This window comes from Cervus elaphus, chromosome 16 (genome assembly GCF_910594005.1).
Source record: "Cervus elaphus chromosome 16, mCerEla1.1, whole genome shotgun sequence".
NCBI lineage: Eukaryota > Metazoa > Chordata > Mammalia > Artiodactyla > Cervidae > Cervus > Cervus elaphus.
This window is the reverse complement of record NC_057830.1, coordinates 12,649,442-12,674,673: the sequence shown is the minus strand read 5'-3', so window position 1 is coordinate 12,674,673 and position 25,232 is coordinate 12,649,442. Positions and strand designations below refer to the sequence as shown.

The 25,232-nt window shown below is 43.9% G+C and overlaps 1 protein-coding gene across 7 annotated transcripts in view; it reads left to right on the top strand.

Moving 5' to 3' along the window:
- Window positions 1-25,232, top strand: part of PALM2AKAP2 (PALM2 and AKAP2 fusion) — a 490,983-nt gene that overhangs the window by 357,705 nt on the left and 108,046 nt on the right. Inside the window, exon 1 of one of the 7 annotated variants that reach the window (XM_043927349.1) lies at window positions 15,783-15,942. The exons of 5 other annotated variants lie outside the window; for them this stretch is intronic. The gene's annotated coding sequence lies outside the window, so the exon portion shown is untranslated. Of the gene's footprint in view, window positions 1-15,782; window positions 15,943-16,061; window positions 16,654-25,232 lie in introns of those variants that run through there. One more of the 7 variants, XM_043927348.1, reaches the window with a different exon arrangement.

Sequence of the window (25,232 nt, the reverse complement as noted above, 5' to 3'; positions counted from 1 at the left end):
CAAATGAACTTTCTTACAAAACAGAAATAAACTCACAGACATAGAGAACAAACTTAACGGTTACCAAAGAGGGAAGGGGGAGGGGTAAATTGGGAATTTGAGATTAACAGATACACACTGCTGTATATAAAATAGATAAACGACAGGGACCTACTGTATAGCACAGGGAACTATATTTAATATCTTGTAATAATGAGAAAGAATCTGAAAAATATGTATATATAACGGAATCACTTTGCTGTATACCTGAATCACTGTATAGCAACTATAATTCAATAAAAAAGTTATTGATAGGAAAATAGCTATAATCCCCCAAGAGAAGGCATTAGTCAACAGCCTTTCTCATCTGAGACTGCTCTGGTTCTTTGGACTGGCCCACAGGGAACTTACAGAGCAGCAGACTAGCACAGATGAATAATCACAAATAGTTACTATCTACTGAGAATCTGCACGGTAGGCTCTTTGACCTCTATGAGCATTAACTCAAACAGGGCTTACCACAAGCCCATGATAAAGATGCTATATAATTGTCTGCATTTTAAAGACTAGGAAACTGAGGCACAGGGAGGGAAAGTCACCTGTGGAAGGTCCCACCCAGAATCAGTGCAGGAAGGAAGGTTTGGCGCCCAGAGCAAGTCCTCCTGCCTGTGACATCAGACCACCTCTGGCCTGAGATCCACATGTGCTCCTCATTTTCTCAGGAGATGCTGAGCCAGTTAACTTCCCAACCAACCGTTCACTTGCAGTTCAGATCCAGAGCGAAGAAAAGGCAAGGGAATCTGCTTTCCCCAGGGGAGGAATCAATAACTGTCAAGCCAGACATTCTTTGTGCAAGTGACATGTCTGAAAAGAGCTGTTTCTGTAATGAAGGAGTTAAGGGGAGAATGCCACAGATAATAAGAGGAAAAAGAAGAAAGGTCAGTTGAACTCACCCATGATAAATGTTAAAAATTTAAGGGTCAATGTGATTCTTTCACATGACATACTAAATTCTTCTTGGAAATCATCTTATGAGAGAATCTAATTTATTGTAGTGTTTCAAAAGTGCAATTATTTTTTTACCTAAAGTTCAAGAACTACTTTGCCCAATGTACTTTAAAAGCCTGTTTTGGTGAGTTGGTATTTCGTTGAAAGGAAATTTAGAGGGATTTCCCTGGTAGTCCAGTGGTTAAGACTTCGTGCTTCCAATGCAGAGGGGCTGGGTTCAGTCTGTGGTCAGAGCTAAGATCCCACATGCTGTGCAGTGCAGCCAAAAAATTAAAAAATTTAAAAAAAAAAAAGGAAATTTCTTAGAAAAATAACCAAATGGGGATTTTTTGAATAATAAAAACATTTTATCGTCATGAGAATAAGAAGTACACAGGCATGCGTCTGATAAATAGGTATTAAGTGTCTTCTAAGTGTGATGCTCTATGCCATGTGCGTGGTGCATCCACTTCTTCCAGTTATGTCTGAACTCTGATTCCACCATCACTATCACCACTACCCACAACCATCCTAGTTTAAGCCACTGTCACCTCTTGCCCAGATTACTATAGTAGCTTCTGAGCGGTCTCCTGGCCACTCCTTTTCTCCCCTGTAGCACAGACCTCATACAGAAGCAAACCATAGTGATCTTTAAAAATCTTAAATCATTGATCTATTTAAAATAAACAAGTGGCTTTGCATCCTATTCAGGAAAAAAATAATCCAAAGTACTTATCAAGGCTTGTGGGCTCCTCATGGTCTGGCCTGTCCTTCTTCCTTTCTGAGTTCACTCGCTGCCACCTCCTTCTTATCTCCTCCTCCTGACTGTGAAGACCTTCTGGCGTTCCATGCATGGTGGGTCTGAGTCTCCACAGGGGCTGTTCCCTATGCAGGAATGTTTTTCCCTTCAATGTTATATGGCTCACTCCTCTTTTTCCAATTCTCTCTTTTCTAGACCATACTACGTACAATAATACCTACTCCACTCTGCCGTTGGGCTTCCCTGATAGCTCAGTTAGTAAAGAATCCACCTGCAATTCAGGAGATCCGGGTTTGATTCCTGGGTGGGGAAGATCCACTGGAGAAGGGATAGGCTACTCACTCTAGTATTCTTGGGTTTCCCTTGTGGCTCAGTTGGTAAAGAATTTGCCTGCAGTACAGGAGACCTGGGTTCAATCCCTCGCTTGGGAAGATCCCCTGGAGAATGGAAAGGCTACCCACTCCAGTATTCTGCTCTAGAGAATCCCATGGACTGTATAGTCCATGGGGTCACAAAGAGTCAGACATGACTGAGCGACTTTCACTTCACTCCTGCCATCAATATCTGTCCTTTCCCCTGCTTTAATTTTCTTTATAACAATTACCACCTCCTGACACTAGTATAGCTCTAATAGCTACATGAGTTAATTCAATTGACCTTTAATTTTCTTTCCTATTATTTTATTTCATATTATTTGACATTCTTCTCCCTGTTTCTGTTTCGTTTTTAATCTTTCTCCATTCTTCACATTGTATTCGAATGTATGTTCCATGAACATATTTTTTTATTTATTCAACAAATTTTTAAAATTATGTATTTATTTTTCTCTGGCCTGAGTATTCGTTGCTACATATGGGCTCTCTTTAGTTGTGGTGTATGGGTTTTTCATTGCAGTGGCTTCTCTTGTTGCCGAGCATGGGCTCTAGGCACTTGGCCTCAGTAGTTGTGGTACTCAGGCTTAGTTGCCCCGTGGCATGTGGAATCTTCCTGAACCAGGTATTGAATCTGTGTCCCCTGCATTGGCAAGCAGTTTCTTAACCACTGGACCACCAGTGAAGTCCTATTCAACAAATTTTAATTAGTGCCTACTCTATGCCAAGCTACGGGCATCTAGAAATTAATGAAAGAGACTATATACCTGTATGCATGTAGATTACTTTTTTAGTAAGGGAAGATAGATAAGAAACAAAGAACCAAGCAAGTATATTATATTAAAGACAGTGGATAAAGTGCTTTGGAGAAAAATCAGAATGTTGTCGGATGGGAGTGACAACAGTTATGGCTTAGAAGACTGAGGTCTGTCTTTAATAAAATGGACAGGATTATGAAAGGAGCAGATTTGGGGAGGAAATTAGAAATTTGCTGAGTACTTGTTAAGTTTAAGATGTCGTCTAGCGATCTAAGTGGAGAGGTCAGGTGTGAGTCTGGATTTCGAGGGCTAGGGCAGGTCGAGATAGAACTCTGGGATTCATTTGTACATGCCACAAGATGGGCTGAGATCACAGAGGGAAAGAAGGGGTAGAGATACTAGACCTGGATCAGTCTATATTAAATGTTCAGAAGATGAGGAAGAAAAGGAGACCAAGAAAGAATGGCTTGTTACGTCTGAGTAGAACCAGAGAGGAGTATTTGGGAAACCAAACAAAGGAAGCAGTTCAAAAAGAAGTAACAGACCATCTGTGTCAGATCCCGCTGAAAGGTCAGGTAAGATGAGTTCTGAGAAATGATCACTGGGTTTGGCAGTCCAAAGAGAGGTCATGATGACTGTGACCAACACTCTGTTGGGGGGGTGATGGGGACAAAAGAAAGAATGGGGATGTAGGGGTAGGAAATGGAGACAGTAAGTAGAAATAGCTCTTTTTACGTATGTCTGATCTAAGGGGGAGCAGAGAATTGAGGTGGTAGCTGCAGAAGGCTGTAGGGTCAAGAGAATTTTTTTTTTTTTAAGTAGAAGAGATCATAGCAAATCTGATGAGACAAGAGAAAATTTATGTGGCAGGAGAGGATACAATCGAGGGAGCAATGTCCTGGAAGAGGTAAGAAGAGGGAAGGCCATCTTCTCATTGCTTCTACTTACTCAGTGAGATGGGAGGTCAGGTCATCAGATGAGAGTGACGTGGAGCAAGAAGCATATAAGGGGAAAGGAGAAGGTGTACCTAGTCATTCCAAGAATGGGGTAATGAATGAACTGGGGAAATGTACTGCTTAAAGTACCAGGCACTGCTTAAGGTGAGTGATCCATTTTAAGTGAGACTAGCCAGACAGTTGTTATGTTTTTCTCTGAGCATGTCAGCGTGTGAGTGCGGATGTGTGGAATGGACAGAGTTGGATTGATCCAGCATTACTGACTACAGGGTGAATATGGCAAAGGGAGGGTGAGATAAAAGAGTTGAGAGGGTACACAAAGGGTAGACCGTGGACTCCAAGCTGCAGAAAGAGGGAGACCAGGAGGGATGAGGAACAATGATGCGCAATAGAATCGTTGCATTAGCCTTGGTCATGGGTTGGAGAATTATTGGAGTTGGCATAGTAGTAGAAAGAGTGATGGTTAGAGAATAGGATGTTTGGAACCAAGATTACGAAGGCTGCACAGTTGTTGGTAATAACAAAGTCTAGACTAGGACCACGAGACTGGAAGACTGAAGTAGGAAGACAGTAGTATTTTTTATAAAGTTAAAATCTAAGCAGCTGGGATATTTAGGACTTAGCCACACGGGTGTTATAATCATTAAGACTTAGAATGTTGCTGGATTTTTGTTCTGTTTTTTAATTTATCTGGCTGTGTGGGGTCTTAGTTGCAGCACAGGGGACCTTTTGCTGTGGTGCATTGACTCTCTAGTTGTGGCACATGGGCTTATCAGCTGTTCCACGGCATGTGGGATCTCAGTTCTCCCACGAGGGATGGAACCCAAGTCCCTTGCATTGCAACGTGGATTCTTAACACTGGACCACCTGGGAGGTCCCTGGCTGGAGTATTGTCAGAGAGAGTGACAGATGCTAAAGTCTTCAGGTAATGGGGAAAGAGGATTTTATTGAGAAAGGGGGACAGGAGTCTGGAAGAAGCAGTGAAGAACAGGGAGAGCACCCATTCCACCTCCAGGCCCAGTGTGTAAGGATCAGAGAGAAAGCACTTGACTTTGTTCGCTGCCGCATCCCCCGCACCTACAATGGGGCCTCACAAATGGGAAAGTCTTAATAAATATCTGCTGAGTGACTGAGTGATAAGCAGTTTCTGTTTGGGCAAGAGGCTGTTTAGGAAGCTAATTCAGGTACACTGTGAAAGGTGGGCAGGAATGGGGAGAGGCGAAGTTCAGAGAGATCTGCTGAGAGGCCGCTGAATGGGCCGGGTGGGGACGGAGGAAGGAATCACCTGTGAAGAGGCAGTGGGGAGAGGAAGAGGGGAACACAGTGAGGAAGACGGCCAGTGACCTGGGGACTGTGGGACCCCTGAGTCAGGAAATACAGGGCAGATGAGTGCAGGGGGCTTGCTAGGAAGGAGTTGGGCTGGAGCCTGTATGTCTGACGGCTATTCCAGAGAAGATACTGAGACCCAGGTAAGACTCTAGGCTACCCCAGATAGTGTCTCTGTCAAAGGGTCAGGATAATAAGGGTGGGGGAAAGAGGTTGGGGATGGAGCCCTGGAAACAGCAGCCTTGGGGGCAGGCTTGAGGGAAGGAGTTGGATAGACCTTGCCTGGTGAGAAGGATTTTCTAGGTAAAGAGCAGAGGGGTTAAAGAACTGGTGGATCCAGGGCTGACTGAGTGATCCCGACCCAGAGAAAATGAAAGCAAAAGGTAGAGCCAAGGTTGGAAGGAGAGGGGAGCAGGGGCCAGGCAGTGGGGGCTCATTTCTCCCCAGCAGGGCCCTGCCCTGGGATGAGATGGTGCCCCCATCTTGTGGGAACCAAGCCGTCTGGATAGAGTGGTCACAAATCACAGCACACAAGAGTATCAGCCTAAAGCCTTCACTTCCCCTCTCTGATGTTCAGGAACATGGCAGCATCCCGTATCTGCAGAATGTTCCAGAATATTGAGAACAGGCTGGAGGCTTTAACAGAACTCAAAACTCTAGAACAAAAGGCTGAGAGGGAAATATTTTTAGGATATTGTGATCGAGATGGTGGATGGGTAACCACGCTGACACCACAGCTCCTGGACTGCCTAGACTGATGGTAACCACTGCGTTTGCACTAGTCTGGCCTCATGGCCAAGGCCGCCAGAGACAGGCCATAGATATGACTCTGGCCTTAAAAGCAATTAACCAGAACTTCCTCATACCATGTCAGGTAATTGTTGTTGTGTGCTGTTTTCTTTAGAAACAATAAAAATACCAAAGAAAGCAAAGGTACAGCAAAGAAATCGGCCCTGACCTAGGAGAGAGCAGGCCTGAGCTTGAGTCCTGACCTTGACCCAGTTTTGCCCAAAGGCTCTGTGTGAGTCCCACCCCCCTCCCAGGATTCAGTTGCCTTCACTGATAACAACTGATCTTGTAGCTGGCCCTGGGCTTACAGCTTTACATGGACGGCCTCATTTTACACTCACAACAGTCATGTTGTAGATGTACCATTTGTAGGTAAAGGTTCTCATGATCTGCCTTTTAAAGGTGGGGATTCAGAGGGATGGAGAGGCTGAGCAACTTTCCCAAGGTCACACAGCTAATAAATGACAGACCAGGGTTCAAGCCTTGGTCTTGGGCTCCAGACACCCTGGATTCACTGACACTTTGCTACATTGTAAAATGAGGTACATGGCTGGGGTGACGTAATGTTCCTCCTAGCTCTAATTCTCTGTCTCTGACATTTTGTTATGCCCTCATCCATTTCAAGCAAGTTAAGAAAATGCCTGATATAACACAGAAGCAGTGGCAGCCATCTATCTAAACACACTGTTCTCTCCCCATGCTGGCCTATCTTATCTCAGCCAGTCTATAAATTACTTAGCAGTCCTTCACAGGAGTCACAAACTGTTTCTGATACCTGGTAGCTTTACTCATTTATGTTATCTGTCTGGCTTTGAAAGGTATTTGAGTTTGTAGGGCCTGCTCCTAAAATCAACTAGGCTGTGGTCTAAAAAGAAAAGGAACAAGGAAGGGAGGAAGAAAGGTAGAGAGGGAAGGAGGGAAGGAAAGGAAGGAGGGAGGGAGGGAAGGAAGCGAGGGAGGAGAAAAGAAGATAGAGAAAGGAGGGAGATTGGAATTGACATATATACACTACTATATATAAAAGATGGGTTTCCCTGGTGGCTCAATGGGTAAAGAATCTGCCTGCAATGTGGGAGACATGGGTTCAATATCTGGGTTCAGGAAGGTACCCTGGAGAGGGAATGACAACCCACTCTAGTATCCTTGCCTGGGAAATCTCATGGACAGAAGAGCCTGGTGGGCTACAGTCCATGGGGTTGCAAAGAGTTGGACACGACTCAGTGACTAACACTTTCATATATAAAAGATAACTAATAAGATCCTACTGTATAGCACAGGGAACTCTATCCGGTGCTCTGTAATGACCTATATCGAAATGGAGTCTGGAAGAGCGTGGATATATGTATATATATGACTGATTCACTTTGCTATTACAGCAGTAGCTAACACAACATTGCAAACCAACTATACCCCAATAAAAATTTTTTTTTCTAAAGGAGAGAGAAAGGACAAGAGGGAGAAAAGGAAGCAGAAGGCAAAGGCCCTTACTTGAGGAGTTGGAGGCACTTCAGGGATTACCTGGGATTTTATGCTTTAGTTGACTTGATCAGAAGCTATTATGGTTTCTAAAGTGATTTTACATGGATCGTGGCCCCCTCCCAATGAAGGCTTTTAATATTCTGTAGAAGAAGCTATTATTATTCTCCATATCTAAATGGTCTTAATATTTCATAATCTTCGTGGTTATTTAGGTAAGTAATTAACTCACTCTGTGTAGATGAACTTAAACTGCCTTCATAGTATTCCCCCATCGTCTTCGGTGAACATACCTTCACACCAGGATGAGTAATTTAATATGTTCAAAAGTGTAGAAGGAAAAGTCTATTTTCTCATTGGGTTGTTCTCAATATTAAGACACTTGACAAATAAGTGAGAGACTACTTACTGCACAGACCACCCCTCTGTGATAATCACAATTATTAACATTTAAAATGTCAAGTTTAGTATTTTCCCCCCCTAATAAGACTGAAAAACCTTATGGTTCTTTTGCATAAATTAACAGCCTGTACTTAAAAGTTCTGAGGAAAACACTTGAGCATGACTGGGAAAATGTTACAGTCTCATTTTTTAAAAAACTAAAAAATCATTCTCACTTCAATTGAAAAGGAATTAAGAACTGCCAGAAAGAAAGGTAGTTTTGTATTTAAAACACAGAGCTCTGGGGAATCCCTGGGGGTCCAGTGGTTAGGACTCTGCGCTTTCACCGCTGACCCGGGTTCATCATGGTCAGGGAACTAAGATCCAACAAACCATGCAGAGCAGTTCAAAAAAGGGAATAAATAAAACAAAACAGATCGCTAATGAGACGCAAACTCACCGGGATTTACTCAGCAGAAAGCGGCCTCCGCGCTGGGCGTGCTGCTCCCATTGTCCCGTCTGTGAACACACTCTGTACCTTCCAGTACATTCCAAGTATATTTGGCAGATTTTGTGTTTGTAGTGCCATGCTTAAAAAGTACCTTGTTTTATGCTCTGTCTCCATTAGGGCATGAACTCCCAAGTGTTTACTAGATTTTTTTAAATGCTTCAGTTGTTAAATGAGATAAAGTTCTCAGTCAAGAAACAAAGAACTTAAGCCTCTGGGCTTTGTTGTCAATTACCGTAGCAATACATGAGTGCATTCTCGTCATTAACACAAAGCTTTGAGGGCTCTGAAGATGTGGGCCCCACAGCGGTTCCCTGAATGCCATCTGTGCCTTCCTACCTCCCTCAGAGGGGGACCCTTTCCTCAGCATTCTCTCTGCCTTTCCCACCCTGCCTTTCCTCTGCACAAATAGCATTTTTCCTCCATCCTTTCCAGCCAGGCACCTCCCACGTTGCTGCATTTCACTGATGCTTTTCATTTGGAATACTAGAGACCTACACTTTATAATGATACCATTTAAATAAATGTTTGTTATCAGGGGCAGTCTGGGTGCACGGTTGTCACTTTGTCAACGTAGAGAAGGCAGAAGTCCAGCTACACCATGTGGGACAAAATGAAAGCAGTTAGATGGGCAGAAGTTGCTTGGGTTCTGGAATGTTTCTCTGGAATGTTTGTAAAAGTCTTTGGGAAAAAAAGGAGTCGCAAGCATTGGGGTGAATGTCATCAGGTCACCATTTCCTTGTGTTAGAGGGTTTGGCAGAGGAGAGGCCAAGTGTGAGGATGCAGGGGAAGGAAATAAATGTGGAACAGGCTGGGAAGGAACTTCCTCGGGCACAGGAAGCCAGAGACCCTGGAGAGGAAATGAAGCAAAGGCAGGCCGCCACAAACTAGGCCAAGATCGGGGGTAAACATGGTCCAAGAGCCAAGTGTTCTTGTGTGACGGCCATCCTCGCCCCTGTGTTCACTTGCTCTCTCCTCCCCCTGCCCACGGATAACTGTGTCCACCCCAAGTGGGTCCCAGACCAGGCTGTGTCATAGAATCACGTGAGAAACTTAAACAGAGATTCCTGAACTCCAGATCTTCTAGGGAAATTAATTCAGGTTTTTTGTTTTTTGATCCCCACCCCCCCCCCCCCCCCCCGCCATTTTCCAGCTACACTCAACATGGGCTAGCTTGGGAAACACTGATATGCAACGTCTTTCCTTTTTCCTTTTCTTTCTTTCTTTTTTATTTATTTGGCTGCACCAGATCTTTGTTGCAGCATGTGGGATCTTGTTCCCCAACCAGGGACTGAACCCAGGTGCCCTGCGCTGGGAGGACAGAGTCTTAGCCACTGGACCACCAGGAAAGTCCTCAGAGGACGCAAAGTCTTAAGAGCTGACCATCACTCAGCAATCAGACGTGACCCTAGAGAAGAGATGGTTTTGAGGAGAGTGTTTTCCATTTGGTAAAACAACTAGAAGTCAAAACAAACAGCCCATAGCCTGTCTTATATGCTGTGCATTCATTCATAAAGCTGATGGTTCAAACATTATATGGATGGAATATCTCTTCTATGGAAAAGGCAAGGATGACTTCATTTCTTACATTACCTAGGGAAGACATTTTTGCCGTTTTATAAGAGTCAGAAATCAGCGGAGAAACATCTTAAGTGGGAAATTCCCTTAATGAAACAAACATCCTAGTCATCTAGTTTTACCACTATCAGAATTAGAAAATAAGCCAAAGGAGTGCATCCTAGGAGTTTGTTGGCTGGCAAGCCCTACAGCCTGCAAGGGAAAATTATTCCTTCTATATTTAAACTAAAATTACTTGGACCTTACCCACAAAATGTTAGAGGTGGTCCAGTGCCTACCCCCACTGTTTTTATGGATTTTTCACTCAGGCAGTTACCTCGAGTGGGATGGAGTTGGTTTTACTGGTCACTTCTTGTTCTGATTTCCTCTTTTGTCTGAATTCTTCTTCCTTTTTAAAACAACCTTATTTATTTATTTTTGGCTGTGCTGCGTCCTCATTGCAGTGCTGGGTTTTCTCTAGTTGTGGCAAGAGGGGGCTTCTCTAATTGTGGTGCGCCGGTTTCTCATTGCGGGGGCTTCTCGTGCTGTGGAACACGGGATCTAGGGCGTGTAAGCATCAGGAGTTGCTGCATGTGGGCTTAGTAGTTGTGGCACTTGGGGTTAGTTGCCCCAAGGCATGTGGGATCTTCCCAGATGAGGGATCAGACCCATGTCTCCTGCATTGGCAGGTGGATTCTTTACCACTGAGCCACCAAGGAAGCCCTCTTTTGTCTGAATTCTTAATCTCACATCCTTTTAGCCTGATATCCAATCTGCACCAAGTCATATATAAGCCCCTTGCCTTTGGCTCTCCAAATAAATGCTGTTATTAGAGGTTGAGGGGATATCTGAAGTACTTACAACATTACACAGCAAGCAACTTTAAAAGTTTATATTAAGTAATTTCTTTATTTTAGCCCTTTCTGTGATCAGAAATTTCTCATTCACTGACTCCTCCCTACCACCTCAGTCTCCTGACTCACGGATTTTATAAGTGTCTGAATTCCAAGAGTGAATTGCAAGTCAATGGTATAAACATTTTTTTAATTTTAAGAGCTATCACCAAATTGTCTAACCAATTTATCAATCTATTAATATTAGTTTATATTTCCTTCAACAATGTACAGTTAATTTTCATCAGTTTCTCACCAATAATAGATATTTGTATTTAATGTATTTTCTGATATCAGAGGCAAAATATATTATTCTAGTATTTTCACTTGCATTTTTTTTAGATGAGGAAGAGTTTGGGCATCTTTTCCTAAGTTTAATGGCCAGTTATACTTATTTGTCTATAAATGACTGGTTTGTTTTTTTCCATTAGAGAGTTGGTAATTTTCTTCAACTTTCATATTGATTTGTAAGAACTCTTTGCATATTAGATTGCATGTTAACATTGTTATGTATGTTGCTAATATTTCCCTGTTTGTTTCTTGTCTTAGATTTACAGTGGTACATCTGGTCTCATAGGGATGCCCTTGGGATTGGGATTGTTCCTAACATTCCAATGACTTTACCCGGTACTTGGTGGGAAAGTCCCACAGATCTAGGGCTTTTGGTTTGATAGGGGCCAACCTTTTTGGTGACAGTTTTGTTTGCTTTTCCATCTTATTCTTACTCTTTTTTTCTAGCAAGCGTTTGTTTTCTATGAGACACATTTTGGGCTTGAGGATTATACCCAACTGATGCTTATTGATGTCTTTCTCCTTGCTGGAAGTAGGAAATGGCAAATTCTTTTTTATGATTGACCAGTCTTGGCCCCTTCTTTGGGTTTTTAGCTCAGCTCTCTGAGCCACTCATGGGTCTTTTTTTTTTTTTTTCCCCCAGCTTCTACTCTTCTCTAAGCTTGGGGAGAAAGAAGAGGCTCTGTCAATCTGTGTCTAGACTTACTCCCTTGCCAGACACCCAAACTTTACTTTTGGTGTTTCTCTACTAAGTACATTCTATTTCTGGGGTCCCCTGGAGGCCACTCTTGCTCAGGAGCGCCATTTAAAATGGGCAGGTGATATGGCATGGTACATAAGCAAATATGTACACTTAGGTCATAGGGAAAAAATGTCCTGAACCTCCTCTCTTGCCAAGCAACAGTTCCATAGGCGGTTTTGCGCCCTAATGATGTAGGGAGCATTTAATATTTTCATATCCCAGCTATGTTTGTTTTTTTTTCCACAGAATCAATAGCCCTTTATTTGCTTCCTAAGTGCTTCTTAACATGGATTGAAGAGCCTATATATTTCATAAAACATTCTCAGCTCTAATAACTATCATCATGTTAAGACACATATGATGTGATGAGCCCATAAGCATGCATTGGGGAAATGGCAACCCACTTCAGTACTCTTGCCTGGAAAATTCCATGGACTGAGGAGCCTGGTAGGCTACAGTCCATGGGGTCACAAAGAGTCGGACACAACTGAGCAACTTCACTCCACTTCACTTTCTTATCTCCAGTGTTTCTCACTTTCCTGTTCTTAAGAATCCCTAGGGGAAAAAAAAAAAGAATCCCTAGGAGCTGTTAACACAGTTTCCCTGGTCCTGCCCCCAGAGATTCTGACTTAGTAGGTAAAGGTGGAGCCCAGGAGTTCGCCTTTTTAATAAACACAGACATGGTCCTGAAACCTGTGGTCCTGAGTCCTGGCTTTTTAAAAAACATTTTATTCATGTATTTATTTCTGGTTACGCTGGGTCTTCATTGCTGCAAGGGGACTTTCTCTAGTTGCAGTGAGTGGGGGCTACTCTCTAGGTGCAGTGCATGGGCTTCTCGTTGTGGCGGCTTCTCTTGTGGCTCGCAGGCTAGGCAGATGGGCTTCAGTAGTTGTGGTGCGCAGGCTTAGCTGCTTTGTGGAATGCGTAATCTTCCCTGCCCAGGGATCGAATCTGTGTCCCCTGCACTGGCAGGCAGATTCCTACCCGCTGCACCACCAGATAAGCCCCCGTAGTCCTGGCTTTGAGTCCAGGGCAAGATAGCTCAGCCTTGGCGCTCCTGACGTTTTGGATGCAATGACCCTTTTGTTGTTGGGTGACAGTGCAGTCAGTACCTTTCAGGATATTTAGCAACATCCCTGGCCTCTATCAGTAGCACCCCACACCCCTTATGACAATCAAAAAATGTCTTCAGACATTGCCAAAACGGTCCAGGGGTGGGTGTGGGGGTTGGGATGTCATATTACCCTTGATTGAAAACCACCGACCTAGGGGGAAAAATCTTAATTTAAAACAGTTTTTACTTTCATAGGCAGATGGTCATACCTTTGTATTGATTTCATAGAACAAATTAAACAAATATTTTTGGGTCCTGGTATGTACCATGCCTTTATATTTGAAAAGAGGGTAATTTAATCATGGCTTCCTCTTTAATATCTTATAAGATGAAAGAAAAGGAAATGTTCTTGTAAATTAATATCTATTGAATATGTATTTCTCCTAAATTAATATTCCCTGTAGGCTTCTATAGGATATGCCAGAAGTTTAAAATTAATATTAACAGAAAATTAACATTAATTCATATTTACACATAATATTACAGTAATATCAACACTGACATTGCTTTAGGAAAGAGTTCAGAATAAAGCTGGTGTAAATTGCTGTGTCTGACTCTTTGTGTCCCCGTGAACAAATTCCATGGAATTCTCTAGGCCAGAATACTGGAGTTGGGTAGCCTTTCTCTTCTCCAGTGGATCTTCCCAACCCAGGAATCGAACTGGGGTCTCCTGCATTGCAAGGCTGACTCTTTACCAACTGAGCTATCAGGGAAGCCCGTAAACTGCTGTACTGTTTCTAATTATGAAACAAATTTGATTTGTAAATGATACATTCTAATGTAAGAATATAGGAAGAAAGAGTGATGATGCACTTGCCCCTAATACTGTTTATAAAAATCTCACCTCTGTATTGTTAGAATCTTTCCTTGAAGAATCTATGGTCCATATAAATAAATAACTGTCCCCAAACATGTTCATTTCAATGTGAGTTTTCACATGATATTAACATGTTAAGAAACTTCCCTGGTTGTCCAGTGATTAAGACTTTGCCTTCCATGCAGGGGTTACGAATTCAAGCCAAAACATAAAACACAAGGACTATTGTAACAAATTCAATAAAGACTTTAAAAATACATATAAAAAATAAAAATGTTAAAAAGAGATTTAAAAAAAATGAAAAATAGATCATGATGTAGGGCACCCAAATATTTAACTCAAGTCAGTGACATGAAGAGCTGAAAGAAAGAAGTAGAGAAAGAGAGAAAGAAAGGAAAAAAGAAAAGAAGAAAGGAGGGGAGGAAAGGGATTTATTGAGGCTGAAGCTTTGTAATCTCGGCCACTGGTCAGTAAATTCTATTGAAATTCAATAGTCAAAGAGACAAACATGCCTTTTTGGTGAAACAATTCTTAAATGCCAACAAAAAGAAGCCTATAGACTTTCAGGAACCCTGAGGAGAACAGCTGAGGTCTGCATTGTAGTCTTTACCCCCACCCCCCACCTCCCCTTTAGGGAAGGTGTGAATAAACCTCCAACTGGTAAACCTTTCTGGTTGGATGCTATTTTTTAATGTGTCTTTAGCTGGACAGACTTTCTGGACAGGTCCCCATGTTCTCATTTTTTGTATAGGAAATCAAAGAAAGTGTTAGTTGCCCAGTTGTGTCTGGCTCTTTGCAGCTCCATGGACTGTGGACCACCAGCTCCTCTATGCATGGGATTTCGCAGGCAAGCATACTGGAGTGGGTTTCCATTGCCTTCTCCAGGGGATCTTCCTGAGGCAAGGTTAGAACCTGGGTCTCCTGCATTGCAGGCAGCATCTGAGTTGCAGGGAAACCCCATAGGAAATCAAGGACCCTGGCAGGCAGAACTGACTCTCAAAAGAGGACCCCAGTATTTTGACCAGCGGTTCAGAAAAAAAGCAGGCCAACAGAGGATGAAAGCTAGGAGAGTAAGGGTCTCTGACCTGCAGAGCTGGAGAGAGAAGATCACTGGGAAAATGAAAAACTTGACCATGCCTAGTGGAAAGCTGAATTCAAGAAATCTGATTATATATTATGTTCATATTACATTTCTCCTGCGGAGAACGCCTTGCTTTTAAAAATACTGCTGTGTGTGTGTGAGGTGTTTCTGAGTCCTCTAGGGATTTCTAGACGGTCCACTTTCAAAGGGTCATTAACATTATTTAAATATTCATAGTGGGGGAGGGTATGACATGCTGAAATTTCAGACAGTTCGGGAGTGGGGGATGGCTGGCCTCTCTCCGGATCGGATCGAGCCCCACGCGGTGTATCAGCTGCTTCCTTTCCCCACCGCTGGCTTTGTTAACACACGCGCTCTGGCAACAGGCCACCAGCTGCCACGACAGGAGTGCAGCGTGAAGGCTCTGGCAGGCCAGTGACCGGCAACATCCTGGTCCGCATCTCAGTCTCTGGACCACATCAGGGAGAAGCCCAAAACACATGGAGCCGCCAGCAGCATCACAAAGATGCGCCTCCCAACCGCTCCCAGCTGGCTTCCTTACCAGACACAGTCTCGAGGAACTCGACCCCTCGTATGGAACTCAGCAGTTTCGGCGTTGTAAGGACACACACACACCCATATACACACATATGCATGTATGTATACACCAACACACAAGTCCACATGCACACACGCCGACACGCCCACCCCTGCGCGAACACAGGTCCACGTTCCCAGACACAGCCCTCTCCCGGGTTAGGATATACTCGGTCTCACTTGCCCCATGCCTCCGTCCCTCCGTCCCTCCAATCTACCCATCCCCTCATTTCTTGGTTTCTCAGTTTGTGTAATGATTCCGCCAAAACCACAGACTGAAGGTGTGGGCGGTTGGGGAGGGGGTGTGGAAGCGGAGGGGCGGGCCGAGGTCCAGGGCACGGAGAAGGGGGCGGGGACGGGGCGGGCTCCGGGAGGCGGCGGGGCGGCGCTCCCCGCACTCCAGCGCGCCGGGCGGCCGCGGCTCTCGGCAGATGCGCTCGCCCCAGTCAGGGGCAGCCGAACGCCTTTCCGCGGAATCTCCCGGACGTCCCGAGGAGGAGGCAGGGGCCGCGCCAGAGCGCAGCCCGAGGACAGCGCCCCCGGGATCCGGCGCCCAAAGGTGGGTGTCCAAGCTGGGGCGCGGCGGCCTTAGACACCTAGTCCCCGGGGCGCCCTTCTGGTGTTGGGGCCTCTGGCGCGGGGATAGGGTGGCTCGGGAGGGACTGGTGATCTGGGAGGCCCCTGCCTGCACCGCGGACTTTAAAGGGCTTTTATGGTCCTTGCCTAGTGGAGCGTGTGCGCAGAGGGGGCCTGCCTGGAACGGGCTGTGACCATGTGGCTTTGAATTCCTAGGTTTGGGGGAGGGCCAGCGTTTGGCTGCTTTATTCAATACTTATTCACTTATATATGTTAAAAAAAAAAATAAGGTTAGGAATCCCTCCTCCCACTCCCTCCGCCAAACACAAGCAGAACCGGGCTGTACAGGAGAGGCAGAGAAAAATCAAAGGGCCCTAGCCGCCTCTCCAAACCTGGGAGCAGCGGTGGATGGAGCCGCTGGTTCCAGCTCGAGAGGAAGGTGCGGGTCCTGACTCCTTAGATGGTAGCGCTGGGGGCGTTTTCGGAAGTCAGGAGTTTTGTAGCGAGACGGAGGCCGAAAACGGCCGGGTCTCAAACCAGCCAGAGCTTTTGGGGCACGAGGTCTGGGAAGAAGCTCCCGGAGGAGGGAGCAGCCGTCGGCGCGCGGAAGGAGGGGAATCCGAGTCCGAGCTGAGCCTGGAAGTTTGGTCTGAGGCCGGGAGCCCAGCCATTAGCATCTGGTGTTTTATGCCGGGTAAAGCTGGAGACTTTAAGTCTTTGCTCCCCTCGTGGGGACACTGTGGGGGGGCCGTAGGGGCGGGTCGTGGTGGCGAGCGCTGGACAAAGTGTTCTGTTATCGCGGTGGAGAAGAGAAGGCGCGCCTGCCGGGATAGGAGCTAGGAGATACTGGCGGCCCTGAGAAATTCTAGAGAAACGTAGCGGAGAACTTGGGACCGAATGGAAGTCCGGGAGAGCCCGCGGCGGGAGGCGGGGCGGGCGGGGAGCGTCGGCGCGGGTGGTGGATGAGGGCGGAAGGCGAAGCGGCGGCTGCGGGTGGTGGGGAACCAGGCGGCGGGTGGACCAGCGGGAGCGGACCTCGCAAGGGGGTTTCTGAGCTTCCCCTTGCTCGGGTGCCAGATGAGCAGCCTTAGGGAATCTCTCCCCAATCCGCAAAAGTGGAGCATCTGGGAGCGAAGTGACTCGTTTGGAGCGATGGTGGATTATTTCTCCAGACCCAGTAAAGCCAGTTTCCGCGTGGGGGCAATAATAGTTTGGTTCTGATAGGCTTTGTGGTGAGACATTGGCAAATCTGTACCAAGTGCAGCGCCGTTAATTTGGGCAAACTTGCGGACCCCCCACCCCCACTTCCCAGGCAAAGTATGTACCTTCGAAAAGACCGCGCGCACTCACAGATATACACGTTTGTATGGTATACACGAGTCAGCTAACAACTCCTAGGGAGCGCCTTTCCATCTTAACCCCCGGTCGCTGGCACCTGGTGGCTGAATTAGTACAAACCCATCACTCACTGGTGTAATCTCGGGGGATTTGTTTCCTTGATTTGCTCTAACTGAGGAGAGTTCATTTAAGCATCACATTTTTCTTCCTGGAAATGTTCCCAATTTGATTAAACTTCTGGCAGCCTCCTCAGATTTGATCAATAAAATTTCAAGAGTAACAGGTCTAGAAATGAGGCATATTTAGTAAATGAGGCATATTTAGTAAGGAGGCCACTGCTTCTTTAAACATAAAGTCTTATAAGAATTGAAACTGCCTTAAAGCACCTTAATGACTGTCTGCTGCCAACCGCCCCTCCCCAGTTTTGACATAGGTTCTTTGCTTAAAGGGCATCTTCTCCTTTGAGTAGGCACACCATGGGTCTTGAGGGCCCAGCAGTTATTTTGAGCTGCACCAGTAAAATTAATCATGAGCCAGGAGAAACGAAAGTAATAGGACTTGAGTCTCTAGAATCCTTACTAACAGATTGGGCAATTAAGTGTTGAGATGTTTCTCTGGCAGTGGAGTTCATTTTCAACTTCTTTCTGGGATGCCAAGATGCTAGTGTGAGACTGGGCTTTGAGATGGGACAAACATTTTGAAATACCCATTATCTCATAGTTCTGGCATGGCAGTTGAAACGGCTTCCTGCCTGCAGAGTTTAGGGTAGTGTTGTCAGAATTTATTTCACTTTCATAAGTGGCTCCTTCTGACTCACTAGCCTCAGGATCTCTGGCTAATAAAATGGAACAGATTGTCTTAATTTAGTTATCAAGTGAGGGGGAAGTGATCCACTGGTGGTTTTATTTCTAAACCTTTCAATATTTTAACATAGAAATTACACTATTAAATTTTATTTTTTAAAGAATGCTAATACCCCAGACTTTCTAATTAATTATTATAATTATTGTCTAGATTCTACTGTCTCTATAGATTTGGTGGACTCTTAAAGCACCCATGTCCTAGATTTCTATCAAGGTTGTCATCACAAGTCTCTACTTATCTGGACAATGGAGAATGTTTCAGATAAAGATGAAATTGAACTTGGATGGGAGTTGTGTTGAGGGATTTTAACGATGAAAACAGGAGCATGTTGAAAATTGACTTCTGAAAACCAGTTCTAGTTTTTAATTTTATCCATTTATCAACTCTGGTATGATCTCTCATGAATTAGCCTCTGGAATGGCTGTCCTTTGGATCTTGAGTGGGAGGCACCATTTGCTTAGATTATTGGTCAGACAGCCTGTGCAAGCTATTGGAAATTTCAAGGAATTGATGAATACCCTTAACAGTTTCAACAATTTTAGTAAGTTTTGCTAAAAGATTGCTTTTTTTTTTTTTTTTTTTGGTGGTACTGCTTAAAGTTGACACCTAGAGGCAGGTTTTCTGTAATGCTAAAAGAGCTTAAGCTTCGGGGCCTTGCACTAGCACCAGCCTCATCCAGGAGCACTTTGGGTGGCTTGGGCCTGACAGATGCAGTGTCTCCTTGAACCATCATGGGAAACAGATGGAGAAGGAGAGGGAGAGACAGAAATATCTTTGTTAGAGAATCACCTCCTAAGAATTTATGACTGTTGTTGAGTTTTGGACATATGTCCTTCAAACACATTTTCCAGAAATGTATCATAGAAAGTGGAAAGCATCTCTTTTCTAACAGGAAAAACAACTACAGGTTTTTCCCACTTTCTGAAAGTTGGAATTATTGCCACTTAGCTTTTACCCAAGATCTGCATCTCACTCACTGAAAGAAATCCAAAGATTTTCATTTTTATGAAAAAAGCTATTATCAAATTATAACATGGGTCTTTCATAAAAGTGAAATGCCTGCTGTAACATGAAGTCAGGGATTCTCTTTACTTTATGCCATTTCAGCTTACCAAAAGTTTCATAGGAATGGTCTACTTTCGGATATTGGGGCAAACCTATATTTTGCTCAAAAAGAAAGTTATAGAGTATGTTTATGTGATTTAAATAGAACTTGATTAATAAGAATACTTAAGAAATGGCGTGCTCTATACAGTAACTAAAGTTTAAAACCAAATCTTAAAAATTTTTTCCAACTGTTGTTGATGAAGATGTTTGTAAGGTGTATTAAATGACTACCCCACTTTGACCACTTTCTGCCTTAATGAGTTTACCTTGCTGTATATACTGTTGTCCTCCTTTTGACTGTTCAGGATTTTGTTGTCTTAGTGTGTTGTTAGCATAGATATGAATTATAATTTATAGGAGGGCGGAAGTATAATTGCCAAACCTAGTCCAGGACAGGCTCTAGAGGCTGGCTTTTGAAAAAACAGAAATCCCAATACAAATGTAATTCCTGTTCTTTGCCCCAGTGTATGAAAGTTGAGCACCAGAAAAATGACTTAATCAAGATCTTGCCTTCTTCCTACAGTAAAGCAGGATGTGCTTTTCCCAGGGTTCAGCCAGAGGTTCTTTTTGCCTTTTGAAGTGAATTCTGAGACTGAGGAGGTGCAGAAGAGGACAGACATCATAGGCAGAGGGACTGAGAGCATCCTTGGGCCCATTGACCTCTTTCTCTTTGGAACTTATCTTTCAAACCTAAGAGCAATGAGTGTTACCAGGATGTGTGTGTGGGGGTCACGTTTGAGTAGGATCAAAGGACATGTAAGTGGCATTTGTTCCCTTCTTGGTTGGAATCTCAGAAAGACCCCATGGTCCTTGCAATTGGAAAAGGTACCCTTTGGAGGTAGAATGATGAGGCTTTCCTTATTCAGGCAGAGGATGGGGTAGGGATGAAATGATGGAGCTTCCCTTAGGTGGTTTCTTTGCCTTGGAGGATCCATGTCTGAGTTGAGGGGGTCATGGCGTGAATGCCAGGGAAGGGGACAAAGCTGTAGAACTTGGTGGGGATGTCACTGTCCTTTGAGCTCCCCCTTTTAGGGATTTCATGGTTGGTTTGATGTTTGACTGGAGCAGATGGGGTGAGCAGAGCCAAATATGCACATACTATACCACCCCAGTTATCCAGAGTCCTCGCAGGGCTCACACTCATTGGGTGGTGGTGGTGTAATTGCTAAGTCGCATCTGACTCTTGCAACCCCATGGACTGTAGCCCCCCAGGCTCCTCTCTGTCCATGGGATTTTTCAGGCAAGAATACTGGAGTGGGTTGCCATTTCCTTCCGCAGCGGATCTCCCCACCCAGAGATTGAACCTTCGTTTCTTGCATTGCCAGAGGATTCTTTACCACTGAATCACCAGGGATTCATTAGTGTGTTGGCCAAATTCTCTGTGAGGTCTAGAGCATGTCACAGGAACAGTCTTAGTTCCCTCATCTACAAAATATGAGTGTACCAAAACCTCCCTGCTGCAAAACTTGTGTTAAATGAGATAGAAATGGAAGCACCTTGCACATGTATTCCTCCCCAAGTTGGTTGTTTTCTTAAATTAACCAGAGTCTTCTTTCATTTTTGTGGCATATACAAATAAGTAAACAGTTTTTAAAGTTAACTTTAAAACTTCCAGCAATTGTGTAGCAGATCAATTGTTCATCCTTTACACTGATCAGATAAAGAATGTTTGCGCCTGGAGGTTCTCCAGGCCCGACCTCCATGCCACCCATAGCCCCCCCTTTTGACTTGGAGAATCTCACTGACATCCCTCTCCTTCCCTACCCCACAAAGCACTTGTGCTGTTGTATTGAGACTTCTTCCAGTCATCTCTGCTTGCTCCCTTGTGATACTTTGAGTAGATCAGAAGTTGTTTCTCAACTGGAAAATGGACCCAAATTTTTAGGACCAGAATCCTAGGCTTTCAGCTTAACTGGTGACTGGTAGTGGGATGCAGGTCACTGAGATCCCCTTTTACCAACTCCTGCAAGACTTTTTGTCAGCTCTAATAAGCTTACTCTGTCATAAGGAGGAATGTGGATGAATGTATTGAGTAAAGATTTGCCATGAGAGGTAAAATAAAAAAGGTTTTCAGAAGTGCCTGGGAAGCCTGGTAAATTCAGTCCTTTTTGTCTTACCATTGAACTTCTCATGGATCGGCAGTAGAGATTATCTAGCACCCGGATGAGAGACATACCAGAGACATAATTTTGAGTTTATTCTTTTTTTTTTTTTGAGTTTATTCTTAAGTGCTACAAATCTTTCTTTGAAACAAACCCACATAAAAGGTAACTTCCCAGGGCAAAGGAAACCATAAACAAAATGAGAAGACAACCCACAGAATGGGAGAAAGTATTTGCAGATGAAGGAACTGACAAATAATTCATCTGCAAAGTATACAAACAGCTCATGCGGCTCAATAACAAAAAAACAAACAACCCAATTAAAAAATATGTATATGTGCTGTGTGCTGAGTTGCTCAGTTGTGCCTGACTCTTTGCGGCCCCATGGACTGTAGCCCACCAGGTTCCTCTGTCCATGGGGTTCTCCAGGCAAGAATACCGTAGTGGGTTGCCATTTCCTTCTCCAGGAAATCTTCCCAACCCAGGGATCGAACACACATGAGGGATGCTTACACCTCATGCATTGGCAGGCGGGTTCTTTACTACTAGCACCACCTTTGAAGCCCCAGTCAAAAAATGGGCAGCTCTAAATAGATAATTCTCAAAAAAAAAAAAAAAAACAACCCACAGATGGTCAAAAAAGCACGTGAAGAGATGCTCAACATCACTAATTATTAGAGAAATGCAGATCAAAACTACAATGAGATATCACTTCACACGAGTCAAAATGGCCATCATCAAAAGATCTACAAACAGTAAATGCTAGAGAGGATGTGGAGAAAAGGGAACCTTCCTGTATTGTTGGTGGGAATGTAAATTGGTACAGCCACTATGGAGAACAGCATGGAGATTCCTTAAGAACCAAAAATAGAGCTGTCATATGATCTAGCAATCCCACTTCTAGGTATATTTCTGGAGAAAATCATTATTCCAAAACATCCATGCACCCCAATATTCATAGTGGCAGTGCTAAATATCCAGGACATGGAAGCAACCAAAATATCCATTGACAGATGAATGGATAAAGAAGATGTGTTATGTATGCAAAATGGAATACTCAGTTCAGTTCAGTCGCTCAGTTGTGTCCAACTTTTTGCGACCCCATGAACTGCAGCACACCAGGCCTCCCTGTCCATCACCAAGTCCCAGAGCCTACCCAAATTCATGTCCATTGAATCGGTGATGCCACCTAACCATCTCATCCTCTGTCTTCCCCTTCTCCTCCTGCCCTCAATCTTTCCCAGCATCAGGGTCTTTTCAAATGAGTGAGTTCTTCGCATCAGGTGGCCAAAGTATTAGAGTTTCAGCTTCAACATCAGTCCTTCCAATGAACACCCAAGACTGATCGCCTTTAGGATGGACTGGTTGGATCTCCTTGCAGTCCAAGGGACTCTCAAGAGTCTTCTGCAGCACCACAGTTCAAAAGCATCAATTCTTTGGCACTCAGCTTTCTTTATAGTCCAACTCTCACATCTGTACGTGACTACAGGAAAAACCATAGCCTTGACTAGATGGACCTTTGTTGAGAAAGTAATGTCTCTGCTTTTTAATATGCTGACTAGGTTGGTCATAACTTTCCTTCCAAGGAGTACGTGTCTTTTAATTTCACGGCTGCCATCACCATCTGCAGTGATTTGGAACCCCCCAAAATAAAGTCAGCCACTGTTTCCCCATCTATTTGCCATGAAGTGATGGAACCAGATGCCATGATCTTAGTTTTCTGAATGTTGAGCTTTAAGCTAACTTTTTCACTCTCTTTCACTTTCATCAAGAGGCTCTTTAGTTCTTTTTCACTTTCTGCCATAAGGGTGGTGTCATCTGCATATCTGAGGTTATTGATATTTCACCTGGCAATCTTGATTCCAGCTAGTACTTCATCCAGCCCAGTGTTTCTCATGATGTACTCTGCATATAAGTTAAATAAGCAGGGTGACAATATATAGCCTTGACATACTCCTTTCTCTATTTGGAACCAGTTTGTTGTTCTATGTCCAGTTCTAACTGTTGCTTCCTGACCTGCATACAGATTTCTCAAGAGGCAGGTCAGGTGGTCTGGTATTCCCACCTCTTTCAGAATTTTCCACAGTTTATTGTGATCCATACAGTCAAAGGCTTTGGCATAGTCAGTAAAGCAGAAATAGATGTTTTTCTGGAACTCTCTTGTTTTTTCAATGATCCAGCAGATGTTGGCAATTTGATCTCTGGTTCCTCTGCCTTTTCTAAAACCAGCTTGAACATCTGGAAGTTCCTGGCTCACACATTGCTGAAGCCTGTCTTGGAGAATTTTGAGCATTACTTTACTAGCATGTGAGATGAGTGCAATTGTGTAGTAGTTTGAACGTTCTTTGACATTTCCTTTCTTTGAGATTGGAATGAAAACTGACCTTTTCCAGTCCTGTAGCCACTGCTGAGTTTTCCAAATTTGCTGACATATTGAGTGCAGCACTTTCACAGCATCATCTTTTAGGATTTGAAATAGCTCAACTGGTATTCCATCACCTCCACTAGCTTTGTTCATATTGATGCTTCCTGAGGCCCACTTGATTTCACATTCCAGGATGTCTGGCTCTAGGTGAATGATCACACCATTGTGATTAACTGGGTTGTGAAGATCCTTTTTGTACAGTTCTTCTGTGTATTCTTGCCACCTCTTCTTAATATCTTCTGCTTCTGTCAGGTCCATACTATTTCTGTCCTTTATTGAGCCCATCTTTGCATGAAATGTTCCCTTGGTATCTCTAATTTTCTTGAAGAGATCTCTAGTCTTTCCCATTCTGTCATTTTCCTCTATTCCTTTGCATTGATCGCTGAGGAAGACTTTCTTATCTCTCCTTGCTATTATTTGGAACTCTGCATTCAAATGGAATACTACTCAGTCATAAAAAAGAATGAAATAATGCCATCTACTACAACATAGATGAACCTAGATTTTGTCATACCGAGTGAAGTAATGCAGGCAGAGAAAGACAAATACACTGCTGATATTTGGAATCTTAAAAAAATAAAAAAAACAATACAAATGAACTTATTTGCTAAACAGAATAGAGTCACAGATGTAGCAAACAATCTTGTGGTTACCAGGAGGGAAGGAGTAGGGAGGAATAAATTGGAAAGTTGGGATTGACATATACACACTAATATAAACAAAATAGATAACTAATAAGGACCTACTATATAGTACAGGGAATTCTACTCAGCACTCTATAATGACCTACATGGGAAAAGAATGATTAAAAAAGAGTGGATATATGTGTATGTATAGCTAATTAACTTTGCTGTACACGCCAAACTAACACAACATTGTAAGTCAACTAGACTCCAATAAAAATTGTAAAATAAATAAGAGGTGACCTTCACCCTTGGTCCAGACCTTTCCACCAAATTCAGGGTGCCAGCCAGCGTTGGGGGTCTGGACTGGAATAAGCCTGTACGTATTTAAGGAAGTGACTCAGTTAGAAAAAAGCAATTGGGGATTCACAAAAAACATGGTTAAAAAAGCAGAACATTGTAGCACCTAACCCAGTTTACAATGCCCCTGTGAAGTTTTCTTTTTCATCACTGTCTGCTGGAGGGAAGTTCCCCCTCAAAACGTCTCTGGAGGTGGGGACTCTTCACCTCAGGCCAGTGACTGTCCAGTGTCTGTCCTCAGTCTAGGGGCCTCAGCCCCACATGAAGACCCAGTTTCCTAGGGAATTTGTCTGTTCACTTGAGCAATATATCTGGACATGTGATTCTTTAGCCAGGTGACTACGGAAGGGGCCGACAGTGTCTATGTGATACAGACTGTCAGCCTCATCCCTGTGGGAGGAGCCTGGATGCTGCCTTTTGAGCCAGTTCTGCTGATGATGCCAAGAGCAGGTGA